The sequence below is a fragment of the Gekko japonicus genome, unplaced genomic scaffold (genome assembly GCF_001447785.1).
Source record: "Gekko japonicus isolate JY-2015 unplaced genomic scaffold, Gekko_japonicus_V1.1 scaffold79, whole genome shotgun sequence".
In the NCBI taxonomy this organism is placed as follows: domain Eukaryota; kingdom Metazoa; phylum Chordata; class Lepidosauria; order Squamata; family Gekkonidae; genus Gekko; species Gekko japonicus.
In genome coordinates, this window is record NW_015167530.1 from 744,232 (window position 1) to 757,832 (window position 13,601).

General features: G+C 47.2%; 1 protein-coding gene across 2 annotated transcripts in view; it reads left to right on the forward strand.

Moving 5' to 3' along the window:
* The first annotated feature begins 293 nt into the window (after positions 1-293).
* The window catches only part of TP53INP2 (tumor protein p53 inducible nuclear protein 2), a 65,720-nt gene continuing 52,412 nt past the window's right edge, over positions 294-13,601 (forward strand). The window contains exons 1-2 of one of the 2 annotated variants that reach the window (XM_015413404.1): positions 294-673; positions 1,906-2,817. The gene's annotated coding sequence lies outside the window, so the exon portion shown is untranslated. The remainder of the gene's footprint in view (positions 674-1,905; positions 2,818-13,601) is intronic. The other variant, XM_015413403.1, reaches the window with a different exon arrangement.

A 13,601-nucleotide genomic window follows, 5' to 3' on the forward strand; every position in this document is an offset into this window, starting at 1 on the left:
GCCTTGAGCTCAGTCTCTCTGTCCCGGAGGCATTCCGGTGAGGGGGGTGTCCCTTGTTTTCCGTCGTACACCCCAGGCCCAATGACCAGATCGTATTCCTACGGCCGCCACCCAGACCCAATACATTTCCCTTCCACGGGTCCGGGAGTTCACGTGGAGCAGCAGAAGCTCCACCCACGACTTCTCGAAAAGCCCCGCCTTCCAGCCGTTGTCTGTCTCCTATTGGCTGTTGCGGACGGCCGCAACGCCGACAGCGGGCGGGCCCCTTTGTGACGCCACAATCAGCTGTTTGAACGTTCTAATTTCTGAGCCGAGATCAACTGGGGATTCAGCAATAACAGAAAAATAATAATACCAAGACTGCAGCCAGGGGAGGGAGGGTGTCCGGACGCAAGAGGAGCCGCATGCAGCTCGCAATGGTGTATATCTTCTGAGAAGATCTGAAACGCCGTTCAAATCATCACCGCCGCCGCCTACCTTCTCTTCCCCTGCATCCTTTTTGTGGGGGGTCTTTTTTTCTTTTAAAGAACAAAAATCATTTCTATTATCGATCTTGGTTGATTTCAATTAAAACTACCTCACAGACTCTACCTAAAGCTGGTGCTTTAAAAAAAATCTTGTCGGTTTTCTTTGTGACGTTGTTTACAAAACATTTGATGACATTAAAGGCAAGGTAAGCGTTCTTTCCTTCCATATTTCTGTGCGGCCGATTTCTCTGCAAACTTGAGGACCCTCTCTTTGTGGTGGAACCGAACGCTCCCTGTGGGGTGGGTTTCTGTTTGTTTGTTTTTGCCTTTTCCGTCGCTGAGAGCCATCCCTTTGCATGTCACGCATTTTAATGGCTTGTGGCACTCAGCTCTGATATCACCTTCCCTGCTGGTGTGGCATTTAAATTCCCTTTGTATTTCGCAGCTGGGATACGACCGGGAGCATCGCTTTTATGCTTCTGAATATGTTGTTATGGACGCGTTATGATTTCATTCTCTGGTTGGCGGGGAAATGGCGAATAAAATTACCCTGGGAGAAGAGAAAGCTAAACACGGGGGGGGGGGGTGGTGTATGTAATCTTTGCTTTGTTGTGAGTTCCGAAACAGACAGTCAAGAGGCACCAAGCAGAGGTTTCGGGGCATTCGAGTGGGGGGACGCTTGTGTTTACTTTACCCCCCCCCCATCAACCTCTGCTTTGACTTGTAAATTAATGGAGGTGCGTAAAACGAGAGGGGGGGAGAGAATGTCTGTGGGTTTTTGAGAACGCCCTCTCCCCCCAAAAAACAGAGCCTTCTTATCGACACTAAAGGTTTTATTGGAAAAATTCGCGGCGTTAAACAAAGACTGCAGGAGCTCGCCAGAGCCGAGGGCATTGCGATCTGGCTTGTTTGTCACTGACTGTCTGTGAAGTGCAGAAAGAGCCTTTTGTCCTGGCTTGCTTTGGCGACCCCAAAAGGGCAGATATTAATAATAATAGCGGGCGGGGGGTCGAAGAAGGGAGGCGAGCAGGCCAACGTTCCCTTGTGTTTGCATGGAGCCTGTCTCACTGAGGTCATAACAGACGAATGGAAAATGTTCCTCATAATTAACTGCAGATCGGAGCGGCGGGGTGGCTGCTGGCGCTTCAGCTCTTTCCGAGGCTGGCGCTATTTTGAAGAGCCACTGCAGTCCTGCCAGCCACCGCTACGGGCTCTGGAACAGAAAGGCAAAAAAAGGCTTTTGGTTTGTTGGGCTCTGCTGATCTTCCTCCACACCCCCCCCCCCCCCCGGTAGGATTTCTCCGGTGAATATTTCCAAGGGGACATATATTCGATCGATGGCTTCTCTGGCACTGTAAACTATAATATTCATTATACTGGGGGAGGAGTCGGAAAGGGGTGAAATACGCGGTTGCAAACAAAGCTCTTCTCCCTGCAGCATCTGGCCTTTCACGGAAACGGAGATGCGTGCCGAGTTAGGTCGGCCAGAACCAAACAAACCTGCACGGGACTAGAATCCCCGTCATCTACTGAGAGACGAGGAGGGTGGCGGCCTCTTTGATGCGCCAGCAGGGGAAACGGCTGGGAACAAAGAGCTGGCTTGCGCCAGTGGCAAGGCGACATCCCGTTTGTGGAGCCGGTTAGTGGGTTTCACCGATCGGCTGCTGATTTCTCTCCTTCTACAGTCCCTTCTTTTTTCGCCTCTTTGTTGTTTGTTTCTCGGCCAACGGAATTAGAGTTTAAGGTGGATCTCTCTCCCCATTGGCTGCTCGGGATTGGAAGCCTGTGGTGACTTTGCCGTGATTTGCATATGACATTGAGGCGTCACCAAGGCCCGCCCTTCGCAAGCTTCACCCCCACCCCCACCCCACGCATATGGAAGTTGTCCTCCGTTGACCTGGGCGAAAAGCTGTCACGGATTGGAGCGCCGGAGATCGGTGCCTTCCTTGGACGCTTTTGTAGGCCGAGGCCTGCGTGGAGTCAGGGAATATTTTTATCTGTGTACCGCTGAGCAAGGAAGCAGGAAGGTCGGGGCGGCTGAGCGGCTCAGCAAAGAAGGCCCCTGCGAAGGACGAGGGACCGACGTTCGTTACCTTCACCCCACTACCTCCTCAACTTTATGAAGAGCTTTGCAAAGAGTTCTGAATTCAGGCTCATTCAGCGCGTTATATTTTATTTAATTACTTGCTTACATTTTTTATAATCTGTATCCTCTGTTTTTTAAAAAATTACCCGTGGTTGCTCACGGCAGCCTTTAAGAAATATGTACTAACCCAACGGTGTTTTTAAAAAGCGCAAAAGATCTATTAACAGCAGCTGACAGCATCATTTTCTATTCAGACAGCAGCAGGTGATAAAACATCTCAGTCATGACATGTTAATGTATCATTTCATAGTGGGCACAGCAGGGAAGCAAAATCTGTGAAAGGAAAAAATACAGCATTTCTATGGGTGGGTGGGGGGTTAAAAAAAGAGAATTCAGAGAACGTTATGGATGATCTCAATATGTATGTGTATACACACTTCTGGGCAAGCTACCAAAAACATATTTCATGCTTGCCCAGAGTGTGTACACACACACACACACACACACACACACACATTGTTTCCCAGTTCTAGTTGTTGGGATTTTATTGTTGAGTCACCAAGGGTGCCTTTTCTGCATTGCCCTTCATTAGCACATCAAAAACTTTGATCTCCAAGGTTCGAGTCCAGTGGCACCATTAAAGACCAACGATGATATAAGCTTTGGAGAATCAAAGCTTCCTTCATCAGATACTTGGGAGATAGGAAGGGAGTTTGGACAGTCGAAAGCAGGTACCCTGGAAATCTTGTGGGTCTTTAAGGTGCTGCTGGACTCTTATCTTGCTCTTGCACTGCAGACCAGCTGGGCTACTCACCTGAAACATCACTCTCCTTCATGAGGACAACAATGAAAACCTGTTAGAGCCTCCCACAAATGTAAGTAACATACACAAGATCATTCCTAGGTATTCATTCAGTCACTTTGCTGATACCGGTCCTTTTTTGGCCTTAAGACTATATTCCAGGTTTGGCTAGTTTGGGTGAAAAGCAGCTCAGGCAATTATATTACAAGCAATTCTTTTTACTCAGTCCGCTGCTGGTGTTCAGCTGACCTGTTCCCCATCCATTTTTAACAATTACAATTAAATGTGATTTATGGAGGTGACAAAAATGCCAGAGTCATCAGTGTGAACGTTGAAATGCCTGTCATTTATTATCATGTGTATTAAAATTGCTCATTTCAAGCTTGCCCCTGCGGCTGTGAGTGCTAGGAAGTTACTGTGATGGGTATGGACAAGTGTGATAGATTCAGAGGCACCGGGAGCACTGCAGATGAACGATATATGGTAGCTACAAGGGTGAAGACTCCATATTCCAAAAGGCCCCTCCCTTTTCAGTTGTGGATCAGGGAAGCAGACAGCAAAGGTTAACCTGTTCTCCAGTCCAAAGGCAGGGCTGCCTGAAGAAGGCTGGTGTCCCTATTGAGGAGGAGGGCCCTCCTGGTCTTGGTCTTTTCAGCTGGATGCAGGGCCCCCACTGCCATTCGTGGGCCCTAGGGATGCCAGCCTCCAGGTGGGGCCTGGGGATTCCGCAGAATTACAACTCCTCTCCAGACTACAACGATCAGTTCCCCTGGAGAAACTTGATGCTTTGGAGGGTGGACTCTGTGGCATTATATACCCCACTGAGATTCCTAAAATGGATGTGGTAACCCTACCCCTCCAGCCCCCTGCCGATGGCCAGGGCGGACCTGTTTGGGAGAAGAGTTGGGGGGGATGGTGAGAAATTTAAGCCTTCCAGCTAATTGAAGCTTTGGATGAAGACTTCAGAATCTCTCACTAATTATTAGATCTTCAGATACAGTCTAGGTAACAAACTTGAGGATTTTTTTTTCTTTTTTGCACAGTAATCCTAGTTCAACAGAAATTGATGAAGATCCTCTCCACAGATTTAGTTTCCATCTAATCACATATTTCTTTGCATAGGGTTTCTGTTGATTATATTTCTTTTTAAGTGTGATTTTAATACACAATTAGTTTATGCTGGTAATTTTAAATGGTTAACATTGTCTCTATAAGCCACCTCAAGTCCTTTGGTGTAGACATTTGGGAAAGAAATCACAGATTTGTATACAATGATATTGTAGGGGGCACATGGTGTTCTTAGATCTGTTCTGGAAATTTTTTCTTCTCTTCAGTGCCTACGCTGTTGTGAGGTGTGTGGGGTTTGAACACTGTCTAAATAGTTATTTTGGTAGAGCCACTGCCCTTGTTGATTACCAAAAATAAGAGCTACTTACTCCACCCAGCCTAACATGTAGGGCGGTTTTGTATAACTTCTTTCCATTTTTTTCTCCTAGCTTTACTTAATAGGATTATTCAACTGAACAGGGTAATTCTCAGAAATCAACAATAGTAATGTTTGTTCCTCTGGGAGAAGAAGGAATCATTTGTTTTATTTTCTGTTTAGTTTCCCCTTACAAAAAAAAATCTGTCAAGTGTTAACTTCAAAATAATGTACAGCCACCTATAGAACAAATTTCTCTCAATGCAGAAGACAAGTGTCTAGTTTCTAAGGTGGCTCTTGCCATGACAAAGGGCCCTTTGCAGCTGAAAACTCTCAGTGGCCTTTTGTCTCCTTAGCTGCTTCCCTGTGGAGGTTTTGCTCTGCCTTTGCTTCCAGATTGGAGGACTTTTATTTGTTTTTTTTAGCATCCACACAACGTTGTTCTCTAATCACCGACTTTACAAGGTTTTCACTGCTTTGCTCCAGTGTTTCCCAGTCTTCTTTGCTATATTTGAAAGAACACAGTCCAAGCGCATTTGCACACTATCTGAACAGGAAGGGTTCATTTTCAGTGGTCCTGCCTACATCAACACAATTTTCCTTCAGCTACCATTTCCTCTACCACTGGAAGACTTTTGGAGGACTTAAAAAAAAAAATCAGTAAGGCCCCTGCCACACGGCAGGGGAAAAAGCGGCAAAAGCGTGGCTTTTAAAAGCCGCGCCAAAGTTGACACGGCGCGGCGGGATCCCATGGATCCCCTGGCCGCGCCGCCTCTTCTCCCCGGCACAAGCAGACGCCGGGGAGAAAACACAGTTCGGACGCCGAGTCAGCCGAACTGCGCATGTCCGAGCATGTGCAGTTCAGCTCGGAGCCGGGGACGCGCCGGCACATCCCTGCGCCGGCGATCAGACTCCTGGTTTGCGACGCAGCAGGGAGATGAACCACCTCGGTAGGTGGCTCCTACTTGATCCGAATCATCGAGTGGATGGGCCAGTTCGGGGACGGAAGCACCACGCTTCACAGATGTTGTGGTGTGATCGCGCTGGTTTGATCCGCCCCCGAACTGTCCCGCTACTGGCCCAAATCCCCTCGTGTGAACGGGACCTAATTTGCTTTTGCGCTGTAGTGCAGTAATATAACAATCTATTGCCAGAATTTCCTAGTTCCTTTGAACTCCCAACTTTCATTTTAAAATGTTAGTCTCTAGCCCTTTCTGCTGGGGAAGTATAAGGGCAAAGGTTCAGGTAGCTTTTGTCCACCTCTCCTGAAAAGGTTCTGCCTTGTGAGCCACTTTGGTGTAGTGGTTAAGAGCGGCGGACTCTAACCAGGTTCAATTCCCCAGTCCTCCACATGCAGCCAGCTGGGTGACCTTGGGTCAGTCACCGTTCTCTCAGAACTGTTTTCTCAAGAGCAGTTCTCTCAGAGCTCTCTCAGCCTCACCTACCTCACAGGGGAGAACAAGGGAAGGTGATTGTAAGCTGCTCTGAGACTCCCTTCAGGTAGTGAAGGGTGGGGTATAAAACCAACTCTTCTTCTTCGTCTTCATCTTTGTTGTTTTTCTCCAGAGTCGCAGAGAGTGAGAGCAGCCATCTGTATGCAGCGACTGGTCTTGTGGCTAGGCTATATGTTTCGGTTCAACAATGATTGCGAAAGGCTATGTCTCTTTTTTGCACGTACCTGCTCGCTGGCATTTTTTGTGTGGGGCTGCATGAATGTAGTAGCCATATGATCAGTTTCCAGGTGCTTGATGTGTCTAAGCGGTCTGGCAGGGCCTATGTGTTTATACAGCTTTAGTGCAACTGAGAAAGTGAATGAGATGATCCTTCCCAGCATCTTGGCCCTTGCCCACAAAACAGGAAGCTTTCATGAGATTTTGAAGGCAGCTTTGAAGCCTGGGTATGTTTATTACTTCATAGAGTCAAGAGCAGGTGGAAGGATTTTGCCATTAGTGAAATACATTTTTCAGGGGCTGGGGAATAGGTTTTAATGCTTCATCAGTCTCCCCTAACCAATGACTCGCAAAACCAGAATGAACTATACAAAACAGTTCAGAACAAACCATGCAAAATTTGCATGATTAATACACATTGGGGTTTCTTTTTGGAACAAGATTTCAGTGGTCTGGATACAAAATGTTATTATTATTTTTTAAATTGTGGAGTATGCTGAGCCCTGACAATTAAAAAGACCTTAACTGTTCATCCAGCCCCTAAAGAAAACACACATTGAATCATCAACTGGGACCACAAACATTAAGTGCTCATCTCTCCATATCATAAACTAGCATAGAAATTGTGTTGTTTGCACAGGCCTAACCTAGGTTGCACCTGTGGTGTTATCCTTTCATTGACATCTCCGTCTCTTTTCTTTCAGGGGAAGGAGCACTTGACAGGGAAAAGAAGGGCTGTAGGGTTGCAGACTCTGGGTTGGGAAATGCCTGGAGACTTTGGGGTGGAACCTGGGGAGGGTGGGGTTTGGGGAGGGGAAAATGCCACAGAGTCCACCCTCCAAAGCATCCATTTTCTCCAAGGGAACTGATCTTGGAGACCATTTGTAACAGCAGGAGATCATTTGTAAGAGAAGATCTCCAGGTGTCAGCTGGAGGTTGGCAACTCTAAGGGCTGCCTAGGGGAGGGGGTTATCCTGGGAGTCCACACAGCTGGGCATGTCATGTCATTTCTTTTCATATGTTGCTGGGGTTGAATCTGGGTCGCATGAAGGGAACTCTAGCGGGAATCTTGGCTGCTTTCACACACATTGGATGGTGCACTTTCAATGCACTTTAGCAATCATTTGCAACTGGATTTTCCTGTTTGACACAGGAAGATCCAATTGCAAACGATTGCTAAAGTGCATTATCCAATGTCTATGAAAGCAGCCTTTGTGTAGGGGGCTGTGGTGGCTCAGCAACTTTTGGGTGGGCTGACTAGACTGCATGTGTATTGGCCCTGTAAAGACAACATGGAATATGTGGATAATCAATATGTGGAGGGGAGAAGGGGAATTGTACCCACTGGTCCTGCTCTTGATTTTCGCAGGTTGATTGGGGCTTCTGTACAGAACCTGTGCATAATGTACCTGGCTGGGTCAGGAGCACCCAGTGGGTACAATAATATTCTGCCCTCCATGCATTGGGTAAACCACTTGAGCACCCCTTCCCCCATCTTCCTAGGGGTTAATGAAAGACCAGAGTGACCTGAGGGGAAGGCAAGAGAGATACCCAAGGCAGGGCGTTCATACTGTCAGGTCCAGTCAAGGCAGCCGACAGCGTGGGACAGTTTCTACTGTTATTCTTCCAGAGAGGTAGCCATGTTGCAGCAAAATCAAACAGAAGCCCCATGGCACCTTAAAGGCTAACAGCATTCATTCCAACTAGGGTTGCCGACTCTGGGAGGTTCCTGGCGATTTGGGGCGGTGGGGGTAGGGAGGGGAGTGACCGCAGCAGGGTACAATGCCATACAGCCCACCCTCCAAAGCAGCCCTTCAGGGGTCTGGAAATCAATTGTAATTCTGGGAAATGTCCAGGCCGCACCTGAGTTTGGCAACTCTAATTCCAATCAAGGTTTTTTGAGTCAGAGCACGCTTCATCTCTGATTCATGGAAGTCTATGCTGGAATAGGTTATGTTAGTCTAAGACCCCACGGGAGTACTTCTGTTTCACTTTGCTGTTCCTTGTGTTGTCTTTTCATATTTTAAATTGTGAATGCTTTGGAAGGCAGCAAATAAATACATTGGACTCAGAAACAACCCGTTGCCCAGGCACTTCATGCAGTCTGAACAGGGCTCATGTTCGTAGCACATAGCAGCACTTCCCAAATTGTCGGCAGTTCAGACATACTTCTTTTTTCTGTTATAGTAGTTACCCAAATGTAAGACTAGGGTTTTTCCCCCCGTGTATGCCATGAAAAAGGGGGTTGTCTTACATTTATGTACAAGTTACCATTATGTCCAGTAATTTTGTGTGTGTGTGTGTAATATTTTTTAGGATAGTCGTCTTATATTCAAGGTTGTTTTCCTTTTGAGTAAATACAGTATAATCAGAGGCACATTTCACAACTATGTTTTAAAAAAGGTTTATTTCCAGAGGGAGCAAGAATTGCTCATCCCCTGCAGTTCTGCCTGTGTCACTGATCTTTTGAGACCAGCTTAGCACAGTGACTCATATAGAGATGTAACAGGCAGCCTCCACTTTAGGCAAGTAATTTTGAGTCTCTGTATCAGCAGTGGCTGAATGAGCCAGTCTCATCCAATGAAGGGACGTGGCAGAATTACCTGCCTCCAGCGGAGGCTGTCTGGAAGGAGGAAAGGGCAAAGGAATCACAGAGATGCAGCAGGTAGGTCAGTACTTAGGGCTTGTAGAAATCTTTCAGCAATTCATTGAATTTCAGGTTACCACTATAGGAGGTTTTACACCCAGGAACATCATGTTTCACACAGCAGAGCTTGGTGGCACCAGCAACCTCTTCGTGGGGGAGGGAGAGCAAAGAAAGGGAGGGGAGAGCCTTTGTCCCTCTGCAGTGTAATCCTCTCTTGCTGTGAGCAGATGGTCCCTGCTAGGCCTATCAACATACAGTGTGAGCTGTGTCCACTTTCCCATAATCACAGAAAGTGTGTGTGTGTGTGCGCGCACACACATACCAGTTATCTCCCATTTTCCAGCATGCTGGGACAGATTCTTTAGAAACAATCCGAAAGGCTACAGAAAGGCTATAAGCAGACACAACATATATTGTCAGGCCCGAATTCCTCTTCTCAGCCATTGGTACCTCCCACCCTAATCCTAATGGGCAGGACTGTGCTCCTTGGCTAGATTCTCTGTTTGCATCCTGTGAAAATGGTTCCCAAAGCATGTGTGAATTTTCACAAATAGTGGTTGCCAACTTCCACTGTTTCAGGGATATTCAAGGAAGCACAGGCATCGCAGGCCAGTTAACAGTCTGGGAAGGGCTGGTGCAAAGTATTTTGTCACCCCAATGAAAGGACATCCATGTAGATAGTCTCTGTGTTACCACTGGCCAGGTCCACCAAGCCAGGCATCTGTGGCAGCATGTGACATCTCCCACATCATCAGTGGCTGGGAGCTAGACCAGCAGTGTGTCAGGCAGCATCCCTCCCCTTGTTGTGCTGCCCCCAGGCATTCGCTAGGGAGGGCTGGCCAGAGAACCAGCCCTGAGTCTGAGCCACAGAATGGAACACCTTGTTTCCAGGCTCAGCTATGAACTCATGGGTGACTCTGCCTTATAGCTCCAGTCTCTCCAATGGGGAAAATATAGGACTGTTGTAAGGTTATGGATAGGGTTGCCAGCCCCTACGTGGGGCCTGTAGAGCTCTCTCTATTTGAACTGATCTCCAGATAATAAAGATCAGCTTCCCTGGAGAAAATGGCTGCTTTGGACGGTGGGCTCTGTGGCATTGTACTCTGCTGAGGTCCCTCCCCTCTCCAAACCCTGCCACCCCCAAATCTCCAGGTATAGCAACGCGAAATAGAGGTAACATAACATGAAATCTTAGACAAAAATTAGGAAAAGCTGCTATATACATTCTGAGCAGTAATTTTTAAAATAACGAATGCTGTGATTCAGTGAGCGAGTAGAATAATAGGTTTATATCTGCTTTTTAAAAGGTAAAAGTGGGCGAGTGCAAAGCCAAATGTGGAGCTTTCAGGGCCGGGTCACCCACTAGGCGAACTAGGCATTCGTCTAGAGTGCTGGGCCCTGGATGGGGCGCCGAGCTGTGCCTCCCCCCCCCCCCTATCAAAACCCCGCAACAGGCTCCCCAGGGGCCACACACACTAATTGGGGGGAGGCATCCGGTGAGCATCCCCTGCCTGGAGACAGGATCCCCCCACCTCCCTCCCAAACTGCCTTCGGAAGCGGAGCACGAGAGAAATCTCTCTTCCATCTTGGAGGGTGCTGCAGGAACATGTGGGGCGTGCTTGCTGGGTCTGACAGCTGCGGAGGGGGAGGAGGCGGTGGCGGCGGTAGCAAAAGGGTGGCTGGCTCCAGAGGTGTCCAGGCCCCACCGGGAGGTTGGCATCTGCACCACAAGGCAGCCTCGCCTAGGGTGCAGAAACACCTCGAGCCGGCCCTGGGAGCTTTGCCACCAAAACCCAAGTTTTGAATTGGGTGAACTTACTATCTGTACAGATCCTTGTCTCAGTATGATTTTGAATTATAAAGGGGGGGAAAGCTATGCTATATGTTCTCTTTTCCAACCCCAAATCTCTTCTCACCCCACAAATTCAGGATAGGAATTTGAAAAAAAACAACTTTTAGAGTGTTTGACCAGACCCTGTTTCCCAACACAGAGAAAATTACCTGCACTTCTTGTCCTGTTTCCATCAATGAGATTTAAGCTAGTTGAAACTTGGAAAAGTCCTCACTTTTCCAGTGAGGCATGACTAACATTCTGTAGATCTAGGGTTCCCAAATGGCGCCGGGGGGCGGGGAATCGCCCGCTTTGACGGCCCGATTTTCGACGCGACGAAAATCGGCCCCGGGGAAAACCCTACCCTCGCGTGCGCGTCACCCGGAAGTGACGTCGCACGCTGGGGGCGGGGCCACACCATTTGAGGGGAAAACTCTTTGTTTTCCTCTCAAATGGCGTAGCCCCGCCCCAGTGTGTGACGTCACTTCCGGGTGACGCACACGCGGCGCGCACGCCTCAGACACCGGCCGGGAGCCCCCTGCTCCCGGCCAAAACAGATTTGGCAACCCTATGTAGATCAGGGCTAGTTATTTCTGGCTTTCCATGCAGATGCAGGTCAGATGGGAAAAGAAGCACACTCCCTTCCTTAATATCTTTATTAAAATTTCTGTGATTTAAATACAGCCAGAATTTTCTCCTTGACTTTCTACAATGCTTGGCATTTGGCAACTGATGAATCAATCTTGTGGCAGTTGCTGGGTAGGCATGGACTACAAGCTCGTTGGAAGCAGAAAACAATGAGCTGGAGCCTGCATGACATTTTTGGCGGTTTATTTATGGGTTGCACTGGTCCACCTGAACCTTGAGCAGGCTACAATGAAAGCCTGCACCAGAGTACATGCCCTAGGGGTCCTGGATCTCACCTTGATGGTCCATATTTATATTAATCATGTGTATGTGTGGCTGCAGTTAGACAAATTAGCTACTGAGAAACACATGCCAAAGGATTTTAGGATGCAAGGTGAAAGGATTTTTGAGGCTCATTTTATGGCTGTCGGTCATTAGTGGTGTGATCCCACCTGTTTGGTTCAGAGCTTTAAGAGCCCAGGTTCAATTCCTATCCCTGCCAGTAGCTGTGTATCTTTGAAGAAGCCATTTAATCTCTTTAACCTCCATGCCTTATTTTCTCCTACTGTAAGATGATTACATTTAAAACCTTAATTTCCCCCACACCCATCACCTGAGAATCCTTGTTATCCATCATCCTTAGGGGTGCCTGATATCATGCAATGTTTTGTATAGCAACCCTGCATTGCTCTGCTAACTACCAAGAACTGTAGTTATGATGCTTACACCAGAGGGATTGCCTAAATTGCAGTTTGGCATCTGCCAAGTTAATAAAAGTTATATAGATCTCAAGTTGGTAATTTTTTGTTAACAGGGGGATGATATTTTCATCTGATCCAAGGCTGAGGGGGCAAACAAATTGGCTCTGCCCCAGACTCATCCAAACACAAGCAAGGGATGCTTTAACCCTGTCTAGAAGGCCCCTTCTGAATGTGGGCAATTGTCTCCACTATCTTAAGTAACCGTCATCAGTATTCCTATGTCAAAATCCATAATCCTCCATTTATGTCAAAATCCACAATCTTCTAACCAAAATGGCACAAAAGTATGGAAACTTGAATTCTCCAGGATTCTTCATCAGGTTAGATATTGAAAAGTGGGGCGGGGGGAGGATGACATTTCAGATATTCTCCCTTTTTAACACCCACTCTGACAAAGAGTTCTGGAGAACTCAAAAGATTGCATACTTTTTGCATCATTTTGTCTAGTCTTAATAAATGCCAGAATATGGATTTTGTTTTTGCATTTTTCTTTGGAGTACTGTGGCTACCTGGAACTTCTAACTATTCCTGTTTTCAATGTATTTAAATTACTAGCTTTCATTACAGTCAGTGATAACTCAGAGTTTTACCTGTATTGTTTAATTTTTAAAGCCTTTGTAACTGAGAATGTATTATGGGAGAACAGCCAAATCCAGTCAAATTTTATGGTGCTATATGATAAAATCATGGAATACCATCCATGGCTAGGGTTGCTAGGTGTGGGTTGGAAAATACTTGGACATTTGGGGGTGGAGCTTGGAGATATTGGGGTCTGGGGAGCGGCAGGACCTCAGCAGGATATAATGCCATAGAGTCTATCCTCCAAAGCAGCCTTTTTCTTTGGGAGAACAGATCTTGGTTGTCTGGAAATCAATTGTAATAGCAGGAGATCTCAAGGTGCCACCTAGAGGGTGGCAACCCTAATCAATGGCTGTTCACCATGATGACAAAATGGAACCTCCATATTCAGTGGCAGCATGCCTCTAACTGAATATGAGTTGATGTGGAAGCAACACAGTGGGAACTTTATCCTTTGTGCCCCCTGCGGTAGGCCTTCTTGGACATCTGGTTGGCCATTGTGGGAAACAGGATGTGGGGTTAGATGTAATATTGTTCTTGGATTAGCAAGGGTCTTTTATGTTTTTAGTTCTCAGACTACACCCATGCCTAGGAGAGGGTTACCAATTCTGGGTTGGGTTAATTTCTGGAAATTTGGGGGTGGAGCCCAGGGATGGTGGGATTTGGGGAAGGGAAAGAGCTCAGCAGAGATGTGAGGTCATAGAGTCC